At 45.6% G+C, this 26,481-nt stretch overlaps 1 protein-coding gene across 14 annotated transcripts in view; it reads right to left on the reverse strand.

Annotated features, from left to right (window-relative positions):
• The window catches only part of ATXN1 (ataxin 1), a 218,110-nt gene that overhangs the window by 45,134 nt on the left and 146,495 nt on the right, over positions 1 to 26,481 (reverse strand). For 2 of the 14 annotated variants that reach the window (XM_015854669.3, XM_085540202.1), the window contains exon 5: positions 2,448 to 2,576. The exons of the other annotated variants lie outside the window; for them this stretch is intronic. The gene's annotated coding sequence lies outside the window, so the exon portion shown is untranslated. The remainder of the gene's footprint in view (positions 1 to 2,447; positions 2,577 to 26,481) is intronic. 14 annotated transcript variants of the gene reach the window in all.

The raw sequence follows: 26,481 nt of genomic DNA on the forward strand, positions 1-26,481 counted from the left end.
CAAGAACAGGGTTCTGGGGGCAGGTTTGGAAGGCCCAGCTGCATGCTTGTGTCCTGCACTGGGAGCCCTTCCTGCAGACTACTCTGCTGCTCAATTCCACGTGCAGCTCCTATTAGCTGCAATTAGTCCATTTGTAAGGTGTTAAGAGATGAATTCATGTTAAATTTCCCTTGAAATGGATTACTGTTCTTTCAGGCTCCATTCAGCAAAGCTGTAACTGTCAGCAATTCTATCTGAGCTCTCGCTTGCAGCCCAAGCCAACACTCAGTGCCTTGCTGAATCAGCATCACCATTACGTCTGTCAAAACCAAACTGCCAGTAGCTCCCCCCTGGCCTCAAGGCACACACCTGTGCCTGCTTTGTGCCACAGAAGATGCAAGCAACCACAACATTCCCCCCTTCCCATTCGTTTGTTTTTTCTTTCTCTAATTCCTTCATTTTTCTTTTTAATTCAGTCAGTTCCATGTAGGCATGTCCTACAGCATCACCCATGCTGGTCCAGCACAGACCCTCAGTGGCAATGTGAACATTCCATGCCACAGTGCACACGGGAAGGTGTGTTGGCAGCAAGTAAAAGCAGCCAAACCCACCGGTCTGCAGCTCCCTTCCCTCTACATGGGCAGCCCACAGCACCAGAGGATGTGTTTGCTATTCCCCATCCTGCAGGAGCTTCCCTCCCGCATCGCAGGAGCAGAGGCAGCAGATCTATTGGGTACAGGGAGTCAAATTCATCACCAGTGGCACTTGGCTGAGGGCAGCGCAGTGAGGGCAAGATGGCCCCCATTGCTCTATCTGAACATACAATGCAGAAAACCATTAAAAGAAAATGAAGTAATGCGGGTTTACATCAACATAGCAGGATACGCAGTCACAGGCTCCAGTCGCAATTAAAAAAAACCCATTCCAACTACAAATGCAAATCAGAACTGCTCTCAAGCAGGGAACGCTGTCAAATGAAGGCGGTGTGCTAACAGCAGTGCCAGTGCTCTCAATTTAAGTACGTGAGAAACAAAGGTATGCAGCATCCAGGACTGCCAGAGAGAACTTGCTTTAAACTGCAGGCAAAAAGAACTGGGAGGATTTAAAAATGCCTTTTCTTACAAAAAACAGATACGAGGAAACCTTTTGCTCCCCTTCTCCCAGCCAACGGAGGGGAGAAAATAAATCACAGAACTCCCATAAAGGTTATTTATATAAGAGTCTTGAACTCAGGAACTAAAAAATTCCTCCATCGGACATGCAGGTCTGTGAATCACAGCTTGGCCATCTGAATGGACCTCGTGTAAAAGCAGCTGAGCAACAAAGGCGCCCTCTCAGTGCTGCAATTGCTCTGTGAAAGCATCTGACCCATCTGCCACTTGGAATCCGAGCTGCAGCGACAAGTTACCCCTGACACCAGCAAAATGGACAAAAGGATGATGAGCTACCTGCAGCTGGTTTCAATCAAAAAGCCCAGTAATTATTGCAGCCCTCTCCTGTGGCTCATATGGAGCGCAGCGTGGAGCTGCAAAGCATTATACAAGTCTAATGCGCTGCCAGATCTCTTAGAGCAGTCAGCAGCCAAGTCACTCCCTCCCACCATTGGCTCAGCTTCATTAACTTAATCAGGTGTTCATTCATTCATTCACTCATCCATTCAAAAAATAATAAAAAAAAAAAATAAAAGAAATTACACTAACCCTGGCAAATAGCCAGTGCCATGTATGCAGGGAGCATGCTCACAGCAGCCACTGGGGTGAGAAGAAAAAGGGTGAGCTGGCATTTGTCAGCCTTTGTGCGGGGGCACAGGGTTTTGCATGGAGCCTGGGTGAACATGTACCTTTGCCACAGCCTCCCCAGAAGCACTGGGGGCTCGGAAGTTGCAGAGGGGGCAGATGCAGGCCCTGGAGAGGATGGAATTGAGAACAACCCTGTGAGTGCAGCCAGCAAGCAGCAGTTATTCCCCAGAGCAACGGACTAATTAAATAATTTGCTTATTTAGGGGGAAAAAAATAAATAGGAATTGTGTCAGGACTGACTCAAATAATTTTGCTGCAAGGTTCCTACCCTTTCATTTGCACATACTACATATAATGCACAGCTTAATCCAAGCAGAAGGGAACAAAGCAGAAGAAAAACACGCAAAGACAAAAAAGAAAAGAAAAAAGAAAGAATTGGAGCTTCACACAAGCGATGTTAGGAGCAACTGCTAATGTAAATCTGTTTGACTCTTGTACCTGTACACCCAAGACTCTACATCCCCTAGCATTCAAGCATCAGATAGGAACCCCCTCCCTTGCTCAGCTCTTGTACTTGCTCTCCTTAGTCCTTACATGTAAGTTCTCAAGGAACATTATTTCTTCCTTTTAGCTGTCATCAGAATGACTTTCTTTTTTTCCAGCAAGCTACAAGAAAGCTGCTTTACAACTATTCCAAAAAGCAGGCCTTGAGAGTCAGAGCTGACTTACTGTGAAGAGCTTCACGTAGTGAGCCAGGCTGGGCAATAAGGAAAGGGGAGAGGTGTTACATTTCCCACAGCGGAAGCTGAGCAACAGCGTGAAAGCAGTCAGCGTCTCTCCCCCTTATCTCACTCTGCCCTGTGCAAAAAAATACAGGATGGCAGGTTACTGTGAGCAAGTTCATAACAATGACATGGAGATACAGAGCACTGCAGCAACATCAAAGTACTATTTACAGATGGGCAATAATGAAAACTGTAGTCCCTGGTGCAAGTCCTGAAGTTATTTCTCTTTGGACAAAAAAGCCCAGCACAACAGAACAAATGTTCTAAGGTACAAACAGCAAATCCATGGTGCAAACAGCAAATCAGACACTCCAACAAAGAATCTGGAACAGGCGATTAACATACGGCCAACTTCTAGCTACAATTCTGCAGCTCACTGTAGAACATAAGCTGAAGACACCAGACCAACACCCATTATTCTGGACCCAGCTCTTGTATCCTTTCCTGAATTTCTCTGTAGGTGCGTGTACTGAAGAGCACTTAAGTAGCCTACATTCAAATCAGTCTCCTTCTCTGGTAGTTCAGTCTTGAGCCAAGGGCCTGTAAGTCATTGAAGAACTTAGACACCAACTCTATCATTACCACTGTCCCTATTTCTAATGGTTCTCTAAACAGTATTTGAAGCTTTGAGGTTCCTCGTGTTCTTTCCACTTCATCTCCCTGACATTACTACTTCATTCACGAGACAATACAGTTCTTTCCTCCTCTGCCCACTCTATTCATGTTAGCTTTCTCCCTCCCACCCTATCAGCTGCTCAAGTCTTCTTTCAACAGCAACTTCTTTTTCTTCCACCAAGGCACCACACCATAGTACGGATCCATTCTGGTTCTCTCCTGCACCCTCAGGGGCACCGAGTGAGGGGTGATTTCTAACATCAGAAACAGCGAAGCGAGTTCTAAAGCAGGTCACCAGACACATGTACATAAAGCAGTAAAAGAAGAACAACAGCTTAGGGATGCTACAAATTCCAAATGATCCAACGTTTGGTAGAGGTTCTGGTTCAATCTAGATAAAGAAAAAGGATGTGGTTTGAGGCATTCTGGCTCTTTATATGAATCATTTCACTTCTGTCCCTGAAAGAAGCATTAGAAGAATGTGAGGTTTCATGATTCAAGGTAGGAGAACGAGAAGAGAGTATCTCAGCATTCTGAAATGAGGCTTGCGTGTCTAACTGCACTGCCAGCTCAGAGTTCACCCCTTACAAGTGTCAAGTATATTTTCCCTTCCGTATCTTTGCAAGCCCCAGTTCTGTCTGTTGTCATCACTCATGGGATTTACCTAATCCCCGAAACAACAGAAAAAAGTCATCTTTTTTCTGCTGCAGAAACAGAATCGAGTCTCAAGCACATGCTGAAAAATTCAAATTGTATGTATCATTTATTGTACCTCCATTCAGCCACGCTGTGTTGACAGTATAAATGCAAATGATGCCCATAAAAAATGCTGAACTGTGGTCCAATGTATTCAGTGGTATTTCTCAGAGATTTCCACTCACTTGTACTGTTCTCTGCTCGCATTCCTCACACTTCAGCACATTCAAGTAGCTGCCTATTTATATAAACACAGCCTGAAACAGAAATGTTGATCCCTTCTTCTTCAAAGCTGCTGGCTTTAGCTGCATCCACTGGTCTGAACTAGACAGCATGGCAATCAGAAGGTACAGGGCTCCTTTGAAATCTATGTAGGTCGCTCTGAAAGTAATGCGTCCTACTTATTTCCAGGGAAACAACAACATATATGAAATGCACAATAACCCTATTTGATGGAGAAGATTTTCTGCTATAAAATACTATTTTTCAACATAGTCACCTAGATACTAGGAGACTGTGATCTTGACCTTTTCAATTCATCACAGCACACCATATACATCAGGAGCAACATGTTCTACAGATTCCATCACACACAAACACATGATGGTGCAGGTCCAGATATTACTGGCACTCCTTGGACTCACACCAACAAATCCTGCTCATGACCATTCACCTCCTTTTGACAAGGCTCCCCTATGAGCTCGGACAGCTCCTTTGCACAGTGCTCTGCAAACATGCATTAGCTCTTCCATAGTGACAGGCACGTCTGACTGCAGTTTGCCAATAGATATCAGTGGTTACTTCCTATAGGGCTTTGAAGTGTTCCTCCGACTGAGGCAAAGGCAAGACTTAGTACAAAAACCTGCTCTCTAACCAGACATACCTCACTAATGACAGGATTTTGGTTTCTGCATCAGCTAAGGGCCTTTCAGAAGCACTCTCACAAAATAAGGGGACGGGAATGAGATTCAGCTGGGGGTCTGAGTGCTTAAAACCTTTGTGCATTCCTCTTCAAATCAGCACTTAAGTGCTGCTCTCCTGGAGAAGAAAACAGTTGAAATAGGCTCAGATCCTCCCACTGCAGAGCAGAACCCACTGGAGAAAATTTCCTGGGAGAAGAAAGCTCTCTGGGGAGTCCCTGACAAAAGCTGCCTCATCTCACCGAGAGGCTCGTTCCAAGGGGGATGAACAGGGAACATCGTGGCACTTCCAGCCTGCTCTCAGACACGCTGTGGCTCTGACAAATAAATGACAGCAGTGATAGCAAAGTGATAGATGGGATGCATCCCACGATGGGAACATCATGTGCCATTGCCATTGCTATGGTGAAAAGGAAATGGGATTTTTTTCTGGCATTATTCACGCTCTCAGGGATTCCTCAGCATCTAATTTCTTCGCCACTCCTTCTCTGCCTCCTCTGATCTTTCCTTCTGAATATACAACACACAATGAGTTTACAGCTGTTAACCTGGCTTGGTTATTTTCTTTTTCATGTGTGGTTTTTGACTTGGTTTTTGACTCTCCCTACGGTAGATACATCCAGTTTCTCTTTTTGTTGTTGCTGTTTTCTGTTTTGTGTTTACAAATAGAAGTTAGTATTTTCTTAGAAATGAAAAATAGCTCCTGCAAGAGATGATTTCTAATTAGATTTCAAATTAGATTTAAATCTCTCCTAGCTGGGGCAAGACCTACCAAAGCATTTTGAAACGCTGCCATGTTGATTATCCATGCACGTGAAAATTCGCATCCTTGCTCCCAGTTGGCAAAACCCAGGAGTCGAAGTGGAAAAAGAGCCTTTCTTCTTCTGAGGCAGCACCACTCAACTCACTGCCCATGGGTTAAACACTGCCTGCAAAATCTTTTCTTTCGGCTCAGATTGCTGCTGAAGCAGCACAGTATCTCCTCTGATGCACAGCCGGGTTGAGATGACAGCTACCGTGCCAATTTATTGTGAGGGAAAAAGAGACAGAGAGTGAAGGGACTGCTGACTGGTGAAATGGGGCTGAATGGGCTGCAGCGTCTCAGCAGAACCCATACCTGCTGGCCCATCCCATTCAGGAGAAAGGAGAGAAACATCTCCTGTACAGACACTGCTTTTTGTGTTTGGAGAAATGGGTTAAGGAGATCTTCCATCAGTCCTAACTGCATTCCTACAGCTTCACATTTGGACTGCATTGCTACAGCTTTGCTAGCAAAACCTCCTAACAGAGCCCAGCCTTAGGACAACCTCAGCTCACTAGCAGACTGCTGGCAAGGGTGGGAATCTGCTCATTACACCTCTTCACTGAAAATGCTGAAGACTCTCTAAAGTGACAGATTTTAACAGGTGATTTTGACAGCTGCGCTTTGTGATGCCAGTCAGCACAACTGTGCTGAAACTGTTCCAGTGAGGAGCTGTGAATGTGGAGGTAACATCGGTAGTGCCTCAGTTGCTCCACTTAGGTCACATCTCTGCCCAAGAGCTCTGCTGAGGTCCTCAGCATCTGCTAGTTGAAGTGTATGGCACATGAGAGCCCCAGGGGAGCAGGGAGAGCACCACAAGCTGCAGCATATCTGCAGGGAGCACCTGCATGGAATAGTAGCTGCATTGCCAGCATCCATCAAAGCCCCACAGAAAAATGAGAGAACGCTTGGTACCACCTACTGCACAGCCTGAATGTTTCCATTAGCCCAGGTGCCTCTTGCACACAGCTTTCTTCACTTACAGAAACATTTCCAGTGCAAGTTGCAGACAAATCAGCCCTGGGATCACCAGCTGCAGCTGCTGCTTTCTGCATGCAAAGCGTTGAGCAGATCAGCAGAGATGAACACCCACTCACATCAAAATCTCCGAGATGTGGATGACAACCCTGGTTAATTAAAAGACATGGGACCAGGCTAGAGCAAAACTGTCGCTCAGCAGCTTCGACTCAAAATCTGGCTGGTCTGATAAGGAATGGCAGCTTTCCTCATTTCAGTCTGTGGACGAGTACTTTCTCTACGGTTCTGGTCTAAAATTGTTTCCCCCCACACTCTGTTTGTTCTTTTCCGAACTACTGTTTTAGCATTTGCCTTCTTTACTCTCCTCACTTTGTGATTTCTGTCATTCTTGCTTGGTCTTTAAAGTTAGTTTCTGTCCCTGCTTTGCTACCAGTTAAAATGCCACTCTCACTAACAACATGAGGCTGAGTCAGAATGGAGACTGCACGTACACACTTCTGACTCTGGGAGAAAATTACTAAAGATCGAAAAAGCACTGTGGTAACATCCCTCTTATTGATGCCCAAACAGCACAACTGCACCAGCACAGTCCATCATTAAAAACATCTACAACTGCTATGAAGCATTCATTGTGTCAATGCCTATACAAAAGTTTTGCTCAGTTTTGTGCCCACTTACTTTAAGACTTTACAACTTTAAGCCTACGGAAAACACAGTGAGAAGGTAGGTGAGCGTTGCTGGGCCTTAATTCTCACCTTTAACACGTTCCCAAAGCTGGCTTTTTTGATATTACTCTCATTTTAACCATGTAAGCATGTGGTGAAAGGGGGCTGACAGGGTCTTCTTACGTTTGTGCAGGAAGGGTGGCTCACTCTGTTCACATTCGTTGCCAAAATCTTCACCTCATGGGCAGGTGAGGACAAACATGAAAAAATGCAACTGCTGATCTCAAACAGTGACCAAGCAGTGTTAAATACACATGTGAAATACCGTTTGCTTTGGATCTAATGGCATTTAAGTATAACCTTTGAAGGAGAGCTAAATGAAGGCAGCCTCTCCTCTTTGTTCCCTACTGGCAGAACGTGGCCACTGGATGTAGAGCAGTTGTCTAATAAAACACTTTTCAAGATTGACTACCTGAAGTCTTGCTCTTTTCCATGTGCTCAGTCACTTACTGCAATGGAAACAACATCAGGCTTTCCTTATAATATGAGGAATTTATTAATAAAGCAAACCGCAGTAATAGCACACTAACTAGACAAAAAGAGAAGTGAGACCAAACCAGACTTTCAGAAACTTTCCTTCTAAAATGATTTCCATAAAAGTAGGCCTAGTTTTGCTTCCGTAACACTTCTGCAACACTGAGGAACCTCAAGTCCCAACGTTATTTATTTGGATGTGTTATTGTGTCAGTTGTTCCCAGTCTTATTCAGCAGGACATTCTGAGCCAATTGCAAAGCCCTCTCTCTTACTGGAAGCTCCACCACCCCAAGCCACACTGCGTGACACCAAGCCTTGAGGAGCCATACCTGGTGCTCCAAACATCCTCCACCTGAAGAAATGGAGAGCCTTGAAGGAAAGTCGTAACAGGGATGGAGCTGAAAGCGAATGAATGAGCAGAAACGAAAGGAAACCGACACTGGCCTTGATGACTACCGGGACAGATAATGTGATGGAGAGCCTCTGCCCTTTGGGTTGCAGGTCTGAAGCCAACCCAGGCTGGAAGTGCAAGCCAGTACTGCTGGGCAGCTGCTCTGAAGGGAGCTGACTCCATCAGGCTCATCCCAGCTCCATGTTTAGAGAATAAAAACCACCACAGCGGCAGGGTGAATTGCAGGAGGGAAGTGCTGAAAAAGCTTGGTCTGTTGCTTCTTGTCATCAGCCATGCAGATGCTAGCCTGGAATAAAGCTACAGGGCTATCTGTTCCAAAGCAAACCTCACCAGCACTGACTTTATGAACTTTATACTATTTTAAAAACAGTGGCTTGCTTTAGAGTAACAGGGTTGGTTTTCCCTCTGTGCAACGCTATTACATTGGTGTGGAGAGAAGAGCCGGGACATCACCAGCACAGCCAAGCCTTTCAGTCACTGACAGCTGAATGTGAATTCCAGCATTATTAGTGTATTCCTTCTTAAAATATTTGAGCAATGCCAAACTTGAAGGTGCGCTGTGGGTCAAGTTGAATCTGGAAGACTTACAAAGTTTTTGGAAGGTCTGCAATGCCTTATAACCGTTAAGTAAACAGTTAAAGCCAGCTGAATCAATGCAGGTGCAGGTTAACGATGAGCTGAACAGCTCTTCCTTTTTTGTTCAGGTTACATGCTGCAAAGACTGAGCTAACACTGCACCCCCTGGGACTGACCCACTCCCAGCAGAGGCTGCAGCACATACATTAGGAGGACAGATCAGCTTGCACTGTAGCTGCTGTGCCTGCTCAGTAGATTAATACAGATTTTGTCCTCTGGGGCTGTCAGTCCCAAACCTTTCAGCAGAGATGAAATCTCAGAGAAAAAGAAGACAGACACTACTGGAAGCGCGTCTAAGTGTCTTTCTGGCTTTCAAATGAAACCCGAAGCATCTTCATTTACAATTTAATATTTTAGTAAGCACTTTATTGGAAGAGACTGCATAATGGGTTAATTTCGAAATGTCATTTATCTTTACTCACTGGGGATGACTCTCTGTAATTCACTCGAGGCCGCAACAGTCATGGATTAATACATCATCCTCCAACTCGAGAAGATAAAAGCCTAACAAGCACTAACCTGCTCCACGAGCTATATTTAAGTAGTACCGGGTAATGATAAATATCTCCCATAAAATGTGTTCTCTTCACACTTCCTGTGAAAACTGCTGAGAGAACCAGCTGGTGAGACGGAGCTGACGGTCTTTGTTCGCAGCCCCATGATCCATCCGCCGTGAAACTGAAGCACTCCCTTCCCTGGCACCCTCCGGATGCGGGGCTGCCTTCAGAAGGGAGGCCAGCAAGGAGAGGCTGCTGTCACAGCTGCTGTCACTGCTGGTGTCAGGGCTGGTGTCACCACTGGTTGCTGGTGCTGACAGCTCTGCCATCACCCACCTCACTGCTGCCAGACTGGCAGGGAGGGAAGGAGCTGGGGAGGTGTGAGGGGCATTCTGTTCTTCCCTAACCATTCTCTGTTGCTGGCATTGGACGTTTTGCAGACCAAAATGAAGAATGGGCTTCTCTACTGAAAAGCTGATAAACCAGCAGGGATGGTTGTCGCAGCCAGAGTGGGAGAGATGCAGGAAGCGGGAGGTAGCGAAATCACACCCTTACACGCACTGCTTATGGGCAACTGAATCACTTCACATTTCCTAATTTTGCTTGCAAGTGGTGGATGCTGATAAGCATGTGAGGACCTCACAGAACAGGTGCTTGGACCATACTCCTGCCTCAGTAGCTAGAGGAGGTCCATGCCAGCCTAAACATACTCTTCTCCATTTTCATTGTTGTCTGCTGAGTAAATGATACTCCGATGCTTTCAACATCCCAGCCTCACCTGAAGCCAGGTGCTAGGCCCTCCAGCTGGGGAGAGTCCTCCTGCCCAGGAGGGGCCTGCAGAGTGACCTAACCACAGCATAGGGATGCTGAGCTAGCTCCTCAACCATCTATCCATCCACCATGGGAACAAGTGCACTTCCAGGAGATACTGACACCCAGCATCCTTCCAGCCCCTTGTTTCTTGTTACAGGTCACCCAGAGAAGCTATGGATGCCCCAGCCCTTGAGGTATTCAAGGCCATGCTGGATGAGACCAAGAGCAACCTGATTTAGTAGCTGGCACCTGCCATTGTTGGCAACCATGCCCATGGCAGGGGCTTGCAACTGAATGGCCTTCAAGGATCCTTCCAACTCAAGACATCCTGTGATTCTCTGATTCCTTTCTTCACTGCTTTACACATGCTGACAACTCACATAGATCGCTAGAGGGACAGAGTAGCACTGCAGCTCTCTATCCAGCCAGGATAAACAGACAGTAAAATAAAAATCCTGCTTTTATGTCATGCTAAATAGGAGACCATGGCTGTAGCCTCATTCCTCAGACCCCATGTGTGTGCCACTGGAACTGGAAGGGTGAACTACTGTGGTTCAAATCACAGGTATCCTCTACAGACCTAACTGTAAATTTCCTCACCTAATTAACACAGGAAAAGAAGCCATCTTCCCCCCACCCACCTGGCCACTTGAAGAGGCTGAACACCCTACAGCTGATTCAAAACTGTCTCTTCAGATAAAAAGTCATTTATTTTGTAGTGTTAAAAGCTCCTCTGGCCTTGCCCAAGCCTCTCTGTGGGGAGCTGCAGAAGCCCGACTGCTCTGTGACATGATGAGTGTCCTTCAGTGGCCTTGCCTTGGGCCTCCAGGCACTACTGGGGTTCCCTCACCACACATAGCTGCTCATAATCCAGCTTATGCCTCCCTTCATCTCTCTTGAATTAGGAGAGCTTTAGCTCAGAAATCATGCAAGCAGAATATCCCAGTTCCATCTTTTCTTGCTAACTTTACCTTCATTTGACTTCAACAGTTCATTTGGACTCTTGAGGATATTTCTTCTCAGACCACAATGATCTTGTGATAGGCCACTGTCCAACCATGTCCTGGACAACACAGTGCTGACCACCATTGTTTTTTGTCCAAAATAATTCTGTAGAAATGATGTATTCAGTATTCCAGCAATAGTAGAAACATAATAAAATACTCGTCGCAGTTAGGAACCAGTAGCACAAACTATCACTTGAAAAGCAAACGCATTCTAGGTGCTTTCGTAAGTCCTACCACAACAACAGCACATCTGGCACATAAGGCTTCCAGCAGTGGGCAACACCCAAACCCTCAATGAAAGGCAAAAGTTATAAAAGCAGTAATAATAATGCAACAAGGCAGCCATGAGCACCAAAAAAACCAACAGAAAAATATAATGAATCTGTCCTCTGCAGTTTCTGCTCTCGACCACTGAATTTCATGGCTGAAATGTGTGGCAGTTCATCACCAGAAGAGCACACCAGATCTGCACAGGAACTACACAGCTCTATAGCTTATGTTCAAGATGCCCTTTATGTTGGTCCTATGAATAAAGAAACAGAAGAAAACCCAGTGTCCAACAGAAGGCTGCAAAGGATATGGTATCTTAAAATATCACAGAAAAGAAGTGGGAATCTACTCTGGGAGGAGGAAAGTTTAGGGGCTAATGGCACACAGAGGTGACAGTAATTTCCATGTTTTGAAACCATTCCAAACGTGGTTACATCTCTCTTCCTTAGTACTGGCTGCACTTGCTCTATGTATATGCATGATTCAGAACTACTTCAGCTTTGGTAGAAAAGCAAACTCAATTTTCCACACTCATATCACCTATTAAACTGCTCGCCCCGTTTTAAACAGTCCTAAGGAAACATCCCAGGAATTTGTGTAGGGGAGTTTGCTGGGAGTTGAGAAGGTTAATATGACAAAAATCCAGTTGTCCTCAAAACTTGTGTAAACAAATCTGCAGAAGTAAATACCAGTTCTTATAGTATAAACAAAATCATTCTCAATATTAGTATTTTTTGAGTTTTTTTTCCCCTAGCAGAGAGACGTTTGCCCAGATACAAACACAATGTTTTTAATAGTGATCCAGTAACTGCACTTTTGTGCAATTTACAGCTGTCCAAGTGACTTCAATTCATTTAAGCAGAGATCAAAGCTGGTGTTTCCCTAGGTCCTGACCTAGCACAGGACTTGAAACCATTTTAGATATTAACTTGAAACCACAGGGAACCAGCCTACTTAAAGTCACATCACTGAGAACATGCAGATTCTTGGCTTCAGGGCAGGCATGAGCTCTCTGCTGAAGTGGGACACTGAGGCTCCTCATGTGCTGAGCAGAGCATTCTGAAGCAAAGGCATGGAGGCAAAAAAAACCATTTAAGTGGCTCAAGACTGTGAATCCACTGCTTTCCTCAGAAAGTAGTTTCAACATAATGTGGAATTTATCTTAATGCAACCATACAACTGCTCTTCTCACCCATGGAAGGTTTTGTTAGAGCTGGACAGGCTGGATGGCTGGGCTGAGGCCAATGGAATAAACCTTAACAAGACCAAATGCCAGGTCTTGCACTTTAGCCACAACAACCCCAGGCAACACTAGAGGCACGGGGCAGAGTCGCTGGAAGACTGCATAGAGGAAATGGACCTGCAGGTGTTGGTTGATGCTCAGCTGAACATGAGCCAGCAGTGTGCCCAGGTGGCCAAAAAGGCCAAGGACATCCTGGCTTGTATCAGAAATAGTGCAGCCAGCACTCTGTACTCATCCCTCTGTACTCAGCTCTGGCGAGGCCGCACCTTAAGTACTGCATTCAGTTCTGGGCTCCCCTCTACAGGAAAGACACTGAGACCCTGGAGTGTGTCCACAAAAGAGCCTCAAAGCTGTGAGGGTTCTGGATCACGTCTTATGTGGAGTGGCTGAGGGAGTTTGCATTGTTCAGTCTGGAGGAGTCTCAGGGGAGACCTTATTATTCCATGTGTTGTGTTTTAATAGGACAGGAAAGGGACAGAACTGTTTCCTGGGAAACAAGTGAAGTTGTGACTGATGCATGTTGTTACTTTCCAGAAAGAGTAGCCTTTTTTTTTCTTTTTTCTTTTTTTTTTTAAGTGAAAAAAAACATATGCAACAAATATGCCTGTTCCTTAGCACTACTTAGCACAACATGGTACTCCAGATTGGGCTTTCACAGAGCAGATAAACAGCAGAAATGACCAGAAGGATTTACAGAACCTTGACAGCACCAGGTAGAGCGTAGTTTTTGTTGTATTTGCTAGTATTTGCTATTTATATTTATCTGATCATGCATGTTTCATTTCAAATTTAATCCCTGCACTTAAAATACTTTCTCTTCGGAAGGAATTGCTCATCAGATAGAAGCTGGACTCTCAGATCCTGTTTCCAGCTCTCCATTTAGTCCCTGGCTAATTATATATATCCGTACCTCTAATCACAAGGAACCTATCACAACTTTGAGAGTTGTAATGGAGTAACCTCACTGCATCTCATCAGAGTGAGAAGTCTTCCTATTACTCTCACTTCAGAGATTGGTACAGAACATGTTGAGTTTGTCAGGGGCGACTGCAAACTGCAACTCACAGAAGGTTCCAGCCAAAGGCCAGTTGAAAACCATAGTGGTGAGGGAAAGGCACAGGTCTCTTGTTCAAAACAGAGCAAAGTGGATAGAGAGGAAAGGAAGGAGGTGAGATGCAGACAGCTGGAGGCTGCTGCCAGTCCAGGTAACAGTGCTGGGTTTCAGTCAATGCCCTCAACACCACTCCATTTTACTCCTGCAAGCTGTTAAGCATCTTTCAAAGCTGCAGAAAGAGTTACATGATCAGTTATCAGAAATCACGATTTCTTTAAAAAAAAAAAAAAAGTTCCTTTGCACATCACTTCATGCCATTGCTTAATTGACCTTAATAAGGAAGCCAGATACTTTAAAGCTCTGAAACTGAAAGAGAAATGCTGATATTCTGTTTTCTGATAATAATGTTGGTGATTACATCTTTTCAGACTCATTCAGCAGTTTCTGATCTACTCGGTACTTTCAGGAGAATGCTATTTCCCAGCTTCATTAACGACAGATTTTACACTCGAACCTTGTCCCCTGATGTTTGCAAAGTGACCCCGATCATGCAGGTTATTGTCCCAGCCCTAGTAAATCATCCCAGCTTTGGTTTGTTTTAACACTGCGCTTTTCTCATCTTCCAATTCTGGTACAGTGTCCTCATGTCACCCTGAAGTAATATCAAGGAATCAAGAGGAGTTCTAGGGGAGAGCAGAGATAAAACAGGATGAGAAATGCACAGAAGTATTTGTCTGCAATCCTATTACTAGAGAAAATGCTTTACAAGGTTACCTTGTGGGGAACATGCCCTGTCCACGAGCAAAAAAAAATCCTTCCCACAGCTGTTCAGTAAAATCCCCAAGTATAAAACACTTCTTTGAAGCTAAATTAATGATCCACAGCACGTTAGAAAGCATTTCTTCTGACATTTCTATAGACATAACGTTCTTTCACCCTTTTGCCTTTCAGCAAAGCCTCGGGAACAGACTTGCTCAGATTGATAAAACCTCAGAATAGAAAACACCACCAGGGACCGCCACAATGGAAACTATAATGAAGAATACAGGATATATATTGTGTGTATCGCCATTCTTCCTATGTATCTTTAGGCTGGAAAATTTGGGGATTCAAATGATCTATTTTCTCTCCATTCTAATAGGAGCTAAGAATAGGAATGACAAAGAATGTGATTTCCTTCATCTGTTTTCTTAGTGTTTCCCCATGGCTTTATCTGGTTAGTTTCCACTTTGCTTAGGGGAAAAGTTTTAATTTGTATATCTGTGTATGAGGGAAACTAAGAGATGACCTGCATTTATAAACTGCAATACGCTATCATGAAAATCTTTTGCACAAGATGGCTGCTTTGAAACAATGGTCTTTCTGTAGGTCAAACTTCACCCTTACCAACACAATAGAATTAAGGAAAGCAAAGCAACACCAAGAACAATCAAACAAAAAAACACTAAACCCACAACAGAACAACAACAGGAAGGCTACAGAAAAAGACATAAGTTAGAGCAGAACCTATTCAGAGATCCAGAGGGGTACAAAAGCTTTCAAAAACCCTTCAGCAGAAGCCCCCAATTACCAGTGGAAGCTTGTGCCTCTCAGGCCTTTTGTAGATCCTGAAGACCACTATCCCTAATAGCTCAGAGCCCACCCTCCACTCACCTGTGACTCTCCCTTGGGGACCAGCATGCAACAGATCACTATTAATTTCCACCTAAAATTCTCCAAAACTATGCATGTGTTAGTATGTGGAGTACACAAAATGATTTCTTCCTAGGTTCTTCAGTTGACCTGAGCCAGTATCCTAGGCAGACAGAGCTCCACTGTCAGAGGGAAGTTCTTTCCTAGGAGATTGATGAGGTGCTGGAACAAGCTGCCCAGAGAGGTTGTGGCTGCCCTGTCCTTGGAGGTGTTCAAGGCCAGGTTGGATGCGACCTTGCAGAAAATAAAAGAATCAGTGTCCTAGCTGTTTGGTCTGGGCATCGTAGGGAAGCAGAAGGTGTAGATTGGAAAGCCATTTCTAGCTGAAACATGGTAACTGGGGAGAATCCTTGTACCTGCCTCCTGGATGCCATCTCCCCTTTTAAAGGGACTAGAGCAGTTTTAAGTGGTTAGGAAAGGGAGTGCAGGATCTGCAGCTGAGTCCTTCCCACAGAAATGCTCTCCAACTATGTCCTTCTTATACTGTGGCACAAAAACTGCACACAGTAAATTGCACACCATGCACATCATGGGACAGACTCTGACCTTAACCATTGGGTAGCTTCAGTCCATCACAAATGCCACATTTTGACCGTAACAGATAGCAAACTCAGCCCCCAGACTTGCTTTCCTTCTCCGGCTACACACACAAACACTACCAACCCAGAAAGTGGGCTTAAAATGTCTGGATGGTTCCCTACCACCACCCCAGCTCCTCTGGGCCTCACAAAATCCCTTTCCTCCCTCATTAATGAACACTGGAGCCTGTAGAAAGCAGTACAGCATCACTGCAGTGCTTGGTGACCCTAAACAACCTCAACAGGTGCACGGCTCTTGCGGAAAACACATGTTGCTCTGTCACTATTAATACACTGGGAGTGTGAATGGCATATGCATGTTTGTTTGCGTGGGGAGCATAAATTATGGAGTTCCTGGGTCTGCAGTCATCACCTTGCAGCTACAGTAAGGTTTCTGGGGAAAGCAGGGCATTTGGTCTAGGCATAAAACAGCACCAGGGCCTGCCAGCCACAGTGACACATGTGAGTGCCAAATCAGCACAGCATCCAGCTGAAGGTTTCAACGCTCCAGTGACCAGAGAGTTCACCAACCAGGGAAGAAAACAGACAAATCACGTCGCCTCCAGACGGCCTGAGTGAAGTAATCCTGCCATCAACAGCTTCTTCCTGCATTGCTGCCTGCACCAGCTGCTTCCTCCCCGCACTGTTAAGTACAAGGCAGGAGCTGTTTATTGTTTAGAGTGCAAGAATGAAACACTGCAAGTCAAACTGATTTCCTGGGAAGGGAAAAGAGGAGAAATACAGCCGAACAGTTCTTCTATAAAGCACTGGCTCTCTGTTTACCATAGCAAAGACATTCCCCAAGTGGCCAGCAGCAGTTGGGTGATGTCCGTGCATCTGCATTTTACCTCTGAAGCCACACAGAGAAGAAAAATATGGTCTACCCTGCAGCAAGCAAAAGGGAGCACTGACTGAACCCATGGAGAGACATCAGGGTACCTGCACGAGGCCCAAAATACCATTCCCTTTCAGCCTGACCGCACAGCTGCTGCATGCACCAGAGCCACACGTGCTCACACCAGATGAGAGAAGGGATTATATAAAGTGAAGTGCTCTGCGCTCATTTATTTCAGAACCTCACAGTTCTGTATGCAGATGAGAGGAAACGGTCGACCTGAAACCTTTCCCTTACAGCTGGAAGATCTCTAGAAGGTGAGAAAGGTGTAGTTTCAAACTTCCCTGTGATCATATCATCTTGTGTTTTCATTGATGAGACTTCACTGCTCCTGCCACATGAAAGAGCTGCCTGAGTACTGCAGAGCAAAAATAGAAAACACGAGGCAGCTAGCACTATTTTTTCCCCCCTGAATTCACACAGCTGTGCTACAAATCTGTACCTTCTCTAAATTACTGGTGAAAGAGAAAGATTACCCAAAGTATATGCACTCTCCCTAGACCAAGTGCAAAGGGACCAGAGAGCACGAGCCCTAACAAGAAGAAAGCTTGCATTCTCTACATCTATGGAGAAAATATTCATAAAGCAAACCAAAAAGGAAAAACCTTTGCTGACAGCTTAAGGGAAGAAAGACAAGCTTTTTATTGCCCCAAGGGGTCGCGTCTGTGCTTGGTGAAACCATGGCCATTAGCAACAGAGACTAAATGTAGGAAGCGTTACCACCCATGGTATCCTTTGCAGCCAACTGGGAAGTCCAGACCTCACACAGGGGTTGCAATTTCTCTGCACAGAGCCCCAGTGAAGAGGGTGTTCCCACACCCCATTCCCCACTCCCTTTGCTGCATGCAGGGATATTTCACAGCACTTCAGGCAACCAAAGCAAGAATGAGCCTGAATATGTCCCCTCCAAATACTGACACAGCAGAAATGCTACTGGCCCTGATGCAACTAGTGAATGAAATCAGACCACTGTGTGGCCAACCAGCCCTTGGCGGATGAGTCCACCTTCCTATTTTCATGGGAAGACCACAAATTCTATCTCATTCTTCGCGTATCTCAGCCAGGTCCTTTTCTTTCATGCTCCTGCTGCTCTTGCTGGCCAGTCTGCAGCACAGGGCAGGCTGCATCTCATGTTTGCTTTGCTGGGGCAGGGCTTCCTGTTCCTGCACCCACAGGCAGCCTGCCCAGTCTCATGTCAGGGTCGCTCATGTATAAGCTGTGTGGTTGACAGGCTCTGGGTGTACAGTCTGAGTCCCACGGCAAGGCAGTAGCATGTGGATACACAAGCAGAAGCTGTATCTGCTCCGTGAAGGCACAGACCTGGGTAGGCCCAACCAGTAGGCTGAAGCATCACACCCACGCCTACTGATGGAGCCATTCCATGCACAGAGAAAAAATGCTGAAAGAAAACAGTCTTTTGCAGGCATGACAGCTGTTGCACAGCTTTTTGGCAGAAGCCACAATTCATACCACAGCTTTGTCACTCTCCACCCCTTTCCTGCAGCTCCTTTCCCTCACGATCACCTCCACCAAGCAGGCATCCCAGTATGGTTTATGGCAGACTTATGACATCTTGGGATGACTGCATAGCACTGCTTTTCTGCTCCATTTTCCTGCTGCCTCCTGCCTATTGGCATCTTTTCTGGGCTACCTTTAGGCAAAAGCAAAGGAAAAAAATGAAAGGATCTAAAACCACTTCATGGTATATAGTCTTTCACTGTTCATTAACGGCATAGCAATAGAAGCAGGTAGCAGCTGTGGCTCTCCATCTCTTCCTATCCAGCTTGCTAACGCTTACTCCCTGCTTTTACACAATTGATTAATTTGAAGGAAAAAAAAACCTGTTTATCACAAAGGCATTCATTTAATTTAACTATCCACGGAGGCCTCGGATAACACGCTTCACAGGTCCCATTCTCAGACTCATAATGATCAGCTCAGTCCCCTGCAGCCTCAAATCCCTTATTTAACAAGCACCTTTGGATCCAAGTACAATATTACACAGCTGACAAAGCAGCAATTAAAGAGAAATATTTTTAAAAGGTAGGGATGGTGAGAGAATAATCAGACACGCAATTGCCAGAACCCTGTGTTAAATGAGGACATACTGGAGAAGTATGGATGATCCAGCCTCTTCACCACTTAATGTGAATAAACAGCTTACGAGTGGGAGAGGCTGAAAGGGGAGCAGCCTCCTTCCCTGTCACTGGAGAAGGCATGTGATGATCACTGAGCATAAGAAAAGCTCCAGTTTGTGAAATCAGTGAAAGGAAGGAACCTGCTTCTCCTCCCTGTGCCTTTCTAATAAGCTTCCAGAGAGAGGTTTCTGCAGTGGGCTGGGCACAGGCACGCAGCTAAGTCCCGGGCCAGCCCCATCCTCTGCAACACCTGTAGGCTCTCCCGGGCCAGCCCCATCCTCTGCAACACCTGTAGGCTCTCACCAGTAAAGCCACCAGCACAGCGTGGCACATCAGCCTTTTTCAAGCTGTCTTCTGGGACCACATGCTGTGTGTGAGCCTTTGATGCGTAGCAAAGCCCTGAGGTAGAGCTGACCCACCTTACCCTTCACACCATTGCACAATGGCTGGAGTGGCAAAATCCAAACGCTGGCCATTAAGGTTGGTCCCTGGAAGGCTGAGGCTACAAAAGGCTGTATTTTTCAGTTAGCTGAGAAGCCAAATAAACAGCGCAGTCTTGACCTCGCTCTTCTTTTGCCAGTAAAGCTGAACCAACAAGCAAAGGGGATAAAGCACAGAAGAAACACAGCAGAGTGAACCCTTTCCCTTAGGCAGGCAAGGGACCGACTCTTCCCCTGCATGAGTGCTACCATACACCTCCCCAAACAGCTGGACACACAGTCTCAAAGCTAAGATAAAGGTGTGCACCTTGCAACAACAGAAATGACCTGCACTGTTGTCCCTGGATAGTAGACAGATTTCCTTTTCAAGGACAGTTTTACAAGGGTTGGGCACCGGAGAATGGCTTTTGCCATTTCAAAGAAAACCAGTTCTTATTGCCTAAGTATCACAATCCATATTTCCCTCAGAAAATCAACCTGGTGAAAGACATAAATGGAAGATGGTTCTTAGCTAAGTCTCTATCCTTATAATAAAAACAGACTGAAAAGATATGTGTGATAGAGGCTAAGTGAGCATGACAGTGTCATGGCCATTCAGAAGCGTGTCAAGGAAAAACAGCCTCTCTTCATGCTGGCATCAACTACCCTGGCTTCTATGAACAAACTTAGCACATGTTTCAAAGCAAAAGAGAAGGGAAACAGGCCAGGAAATTATCCAATCTGGTTTTGAATGAGTGCTTCAAGCGACAGAGACCTCAGGAGTCCCATAGTTACCACTGCTAGGAGACAATCCGCAGCTAAGAGAGGAATAAAAAGACCCACCCAAGTAGGAAAAGGGCTGCAAAACTAAGGAACTAGGAGGCCATGAAAGAAAATAGGTTATTTAAAAAAGAAAAGGAATCAAAGCAAGAACTCCAAAGGAGAAAGAAATGCGTCTCCAGGATTAACTTGGAGTAGTACAGAGAGATCCACTGTCTGAGTACAGCTTTACAAAATCTTACAGCACAACGACCTTTAAAAATAGCTTTATTTCCATAGCCAAAGCAGCGCCACAACCTGCATCAAATAAAGTTATAATCTACCAAGAAGCTGAATGGACCGGCTTTAATGGGATTTCATGGTGCTCAGTAACTTGCAGGATTAGGTCCCTGCCACCCAGCACCAGGAAGGCACGCAGGAAGAGACACAGTCAAACAACCCTGTTTGACTTTGTCTTTTACATACAAGTGAACTAGATCAGTCGTTCCAACTATGCCAACATTCAGTATACCACACTGGATGGCCATTTTGCCATTCCCTGAAGTTTCAGCATTTTCTTTTGACGATTAGAGGAATTTCTACAGCATTTTTGGTAAGAAAAGCGCTGTCATGTCAGGAGTAGGGAGATGCCATCTGAGGCATTTTCACGTGCTCGCTTCTTCCAGGGCGGATATCAGGCAAGCTCAGCAAAGCAACAGCACAAGTAACATCAGTTTTATTATTATGGCTTTTCTTCCAGTGTCTTCAAGCACACTGTACCAAAGAAGAAAGGACTTGGGGGAAGAGATGCCTGAAGATATGTGTGGGGATGGAGGACGCTGTAGTCTCCTGCAAAGAAACACACTGCTCTGAGCATGGGACAAAGAAAAGGAGAGACACTGTTTTTTTCCCCTTGCTGCTGCTCTGTGGGCTGCCCATCTTCCAGCCAAACCTGCACAAGCAGCCCAGTCTGGTAGCCCTGCCAGCCCAGAGAGACCAGAGATGTAAGGGATGCTTGTAGGTCAGATTTGATCCTAAAGAGCCTGTGGGTGGGTGAACAAAGACAGAGTGGGTGTGTATGTAAAAATGAAAGACCACGAGACACCTGGTTCTGAGTACTGCTACAAGCCTAATCCTTTCAATGCCGTTAATAGCACACCAGATTTCACAGAAACAAAAGCAAGCGGCAAGGCTCTTCCTCTCTCAAACAATAAAACAGAATAGTAAAACAGAAGCAAAGACTGACTCAGATAGCCTAAGATCTTTTTGATAAAGGTTACTCAAATAAGCCACGTACGGAAGCTCTCCGTGTCTACAACATTTCTGCACTATTATTTGTAATAATATGACACCTCAGCTTGCGGAAGGTGCCACACTGGATACTAATAGCACACTTATTATTAGATTTTCTGCATGGTTACATAAGCCTGCAAAAGGGGGAAAATGTAAATGATTCAAGAAGATATTCTTCCTGTGGTTCTCATGAAGTCTTTAATATCTGAAGATTGAAGAAGATCCCTCCTGGCAAGAAACAATCAATTTTTATGCTTCATTAAAAGAGTTCTTTTAGTACTTTTAAGAAAATGCTTAAAAGCAAGTCAAGCGAAGAACGTATATATTTTCTTAATCTAAACAATTTGTGCTGAATTTTACTCTCAGATCTTCCTAACTCTTTGTCAAGTAAAACTAAGCTATGCGTGCAACTTTGTGTTTGCGTCTTCCTTATAATAATGTAACTTGTAGAGATCTGATGACATCTCACCCTATCTAAACCCACCTGTGTGAGTGGCTGTGGAATTCCAAAAAGGCCAGAACAAGGGCAAAATCCAGGGGCTTTAACAGTGAGACAAGATTGCAGCCACTGCTGCCCTCCCCTTGGAAATGCTGCCTGACGTGACGCATGCCCAGAAGAATGGCAGGCTAATCCACTGCTATTAGCCACATGTATCCGGTATGAGTTTACACATCACTTGGTCGTATCAGAGCACTGCACACATGGTCATACAGAGCAGCAGATGCAGGAAGGGTTTACTATTCACTGCAGTATCTGTCCTTACCTGTCAATGAGCTGAAAGCTAATTTAAGCCTTTGTGTCCTCTCATACTTCACTGCTGTGCAAATGGCAATACAGGCGCTGTTATTTATGTGCAAGGTCTGCTCACAACTTAGGTAAGCGAGATAAATCATGTAACACAAATTTGGAGGGCTGGCAGGCAAGTAGCTGTGTGCAGGAATCACTGCTCTTTTCCCTGTAAGTAGGAATGGTGTCTAGCAAACTTACTTTTTTTGGAGGACTCAGCATTTTTGGCCTCATGCATATGGAATGGGCTCCCAGCCCACGGCAAGCCTCTGGCAGCAGAAGGAACCAAGTGGCCATCATCAACGTGGCAGAAAGCTTTGCCACTGTGCCACCAGCTCATCTAACCCCAGCACTCATCTAACCCCATGGCAGCTGGCTCACCTTGTCTCTGGTTGAGGTATGGCTTCCACAGGTAAGTGTAGTGACTTGCAAATTGCAAGCAAATACACATAGTGCCTTTTTAGACACCCACTGAACTGCCCACATGAGGGAAGATGTAGCGTACCGCATAACTGTGCCTTGATTTACTGCAGAAGTAAAAATAAAACATAAAATAAAAAACCAACTATTGCAACGAGTAAACTGTGGCAAGGATTTTCTAGCACCTGCAGCCAGGTGGTGGTACAGGAGGCCATGCTCAGCCTGGTTTCCTTACCTGAAGGAAAGCAGGAGCGAGCCATGCTCTAACTTTAGCTCACACCCCAGGTGAGAAGACAAATGCAGCTGCAGCAAAGCCAGGATGCAAAGTAAGAGCCAACCTTTACATCCTGGGGAAGCAAAGGTGCTTTTTTTTAAGCCCTGAAGACCACAGTTTGAGGCTTTCTACCTTCTAACCACTATTGGCAAGAAGGAAAATCACCTAGAAAAGCATTTGGGATACTGCAGGTCCTCAACCCCTCACCAACTTCTGTAGGTCTGGGAACACAGCACTTCAAAGAAAGCCTTTTCTGTCCCCACTGCTCCAAGAAGGCACCACTTAACATTGCAATGAGGGGCAGCTCTGCACAAGCATTGGAGGGCATCTATTCACTTCATCGCTGAAAATGAGCTTTGTAAGGATGAGAATCCTCAACCTCACATTCTTAAATAAATCTTCTAAATCCATTTGTAGGAACTAAAACAATGCAGGCTGAGCAGCTGCATCTGCCTGTTACTTAAGCAGAAGGCAGAGTCGTTCAGCACCTTTGAGTACCAAGCCAGCTTTATTTAGGGGCCTAACTTCAGTCTCCCCAAAGGAAGATTCAAAGGGCCAGGCTTTTTACACATATGAGCCATAAAGCTGCCTGTATTAGTGAGCAAACAACCCCAAACAGCTTTCTTGGAATTGTTCATACCACCAGCATCCCACATCTAAGTAAGCAATGCCAATCAGATGTAAGGAATTTCAGGACTGTTTACTGTGCTTGTTTAGCAAATCACCTTGCAAGTTGTTTTTAAGCACTTTTGTGTGCAAAGAGCTGCAAGAATTGCCCCCCCTAGGAAAGTGGGTTAAATGGACAATATTTTATTTTACTGGAGAAACAAGCAGTTCTGAATACAAAAATACAGAGAAACATGCTTGGAAACCTGCAAGTGAGGTAAAAGGCCCATTTGGAAATGCAGCTCTTCGATGAGAAATGCTTGCTTGCTCCTGGTGCAGGTGGGAGCTACCCACATTCATGGGCGCACATGAAGCCAGGGGAAACCAAAATGGAGAGAACTACTCAAAAATGTCTTGACTAGTATAATACACCTAGATTGAATTAGTAAGCAGGCTATTAAATTAATTATTTAGAGTACTGCCGTAAGAGGAGGTCGATTTTTGTGTGTGTGTGCACATTTGGATTTTTTTAGACATTTGTAACTGCTGAGTTTTGTTCTTTGCCTTAGAAGAAAGGAGCTGACTCTGCCCTCATTTGCACTGATCTAACTCTTAAATGCCACAGTTACACTGCTGTAGAATTACTATTATCGAGGGGAAGAGTATTCTAAAATTATCCTTTCAGAGGAGAGCACGGAGCCTGAAACACTCAGTGCTTCCAATACTGCTTTATCAGTACGGTGATCTTGGCAGTGCCGGTAATTCAGCCAGGAGAGCCCATGAAAGGCAGTTCTGTGCTGGCACACACCAGGCCAACGCACAGCTCCAGCTTCTCGACTGGCCAGCGGTGACGTTGCTCTTGGTAACACGGCAAGATTGATTAGGTACAATAAAAAAAGGCATTTAGAAAGGCAGCGGGGGAATAAAGTCCCTCCCCTGTGAAAGCTGCTACCGTGCAGGGGAGTGAAAAATGCCAGGTTGTCAAAAAAGGGAAAGCGATAAAATATTCCAGGGACTGAACTAGTAAGTACATTCAGAGATCTGGTTATAATGAGCAAATCCTTGCTCTGCTCTGATCCAGAAGGAACACAGTGTCATACCCCGGGTGAACCAGACACAAACGCACTGAGACCCTGCAGAGGCATGCCAAGTACTCGCGCTGTTGTCATGATGTCTGCCTTTGAGATCTCACTCTGACTTCTGATGCCCCTTTGCTCACACTATCAGAGGCTGGCCGGCAGATGGACTGACAGATAGATGGACAGGTTTCCCTGGGGAGCTACTCTCCTTCAGGAGGAGACATCCCAGCATTGTGCAGGGAGCTGGGGGCTACAATGAGCCAGCCCCCTCTCGGATGGTCCCCTGCCCCATCTCTAAGCATTTGAGATCTGTGGGATCCACAATTAGAAACTGGCTTTTCCCTGGGATGGGAGGGCAGAGAAGAGCAGTCCTGCTGAAAACCACAGGCAGCTCCTTTCCAGCATGTTTCCATGATGGGAGGAATGGGTTAGGACTGGCACTTCTGCATACCACTGGAGCACCTCTCTTAATGAAGGAAGGTTGAGGGAACTAGGCTTGTTTAGCTTGGAGAAGAGAAGGTTCCAGGGAGACCTCATTGTGGCCTTCAAATAGTTGAAAGGATTGTATAAACAGGAGGAAGAATGGCTGTTTACTGAAGTGGATAGTGATAGAACAAGGGGGAATGGTTTTAAACTGAGACAGGGGAGGTTTAGGTTAGATACTGGGAGGAAGTTTTTCACACAGAGGGTGGTGACACACTAGAACAGATTGCCCAAGGAGGTCATGGATGCTCCATCTCTGGAAGCATTCAAGTTCAGGCTGGATGTGGCTCTGGGCAGCCTGGTCTGGTGGTTGGCGACCCTGCACATAGCAGGGAGTTGAAACTACATAATTACTGTGGTCCTTTTCAACCCAGGTCACTCTATGATTCTATGAGTGCTGTGTACTCACAGACACCTTGCCATTTTTCCCATCATAAACCTCTGTAACAGGTAAGAATGGCACTCACAATCTCACCTGGATCCAGGTTCATCTCTCAAATGCACCCTGGCACGTTACAGCGTAACAAAACCATCACCATAAACATGCTGGTCGCAGAAGGCCCCAAACCTATCAGCTAACCTGTTCTCAATGTGACACAAACTGGTGTCACAGCACTAATGTTTAACTCATTTGCCAGAAGGTGATTCACGACAGACAGGTGTTGAGCACCCTGCTCAGGACCAGTGCCCCTTTCATGGGACCTGAGTCATGTGTGGGGCTGTGTAACCCTTTTGCTTCTTGGTGAGCGTTCCGAACCTATCCACCCGCTTCTTTGCACTGAGACAGCTACATGTACGTACACTATACACACAAAGAAATGCAGATCAGACCGGCTTTCCTGCACGGCCCCGCAGAGACAAGTTTGCACAGCCGCTTTAAATATCTCCCTTATTCAGAACACAGATTGGCTCGGCGAGGTGGTATATACACATTACTCTGTATACTGTGGATGTGCGAACATATGTTTGATAGCTAGCTCCCCCTATTCCGATACATAAAAACGAGTGCAAGTACACGCTTGTTCTTTTAAAACCTCACCGCTGCTGACTCGAGCAGCGGTTCCCCGCAGGAATCTCAACCCTGTCCCTTCCTCCCCGGGGAGGCAGCAGGAGTGAAGTTGGCCGCGAGCGGAGCACGATGCTGCGAGCATCAGCCAGAGGGGGCTGCGAGCGCGTGCCTTGTGCCGCCGGCGGGGCTGCGCTGCCTACTGTGCGAGAGGCTTTTCTCGCTTGCGTAAATCATTTCTTGAAATAATAACGCTTAAAATAGTTCAGCAAGTCTCCAGGTTTCTCTCTTTTTTTTTTTTCTTTTTTTTTTTTTAAAGCATGCGGAATTCTGCATCCAGCACTGAACACGCAGAGCGGCGCGCTGCTGAGTATCTGTGCCTGAGATCGCAGGCGGAACGCAATTG

Source organism: Coturnix japonica, chromosome 2, assembly GCF_054131305.1.
Source record: "Coturnix japonica strain WE chromosome 2, WE-NBRP24, whole genome shotgun sequence".
In the NCBI taxonomy this organism is placed as follows: Eukaryota; Metazoa; Chordata; class Aves; order Galliformes; family Phasianidae; genus Coturnix; species Coturnix japonica.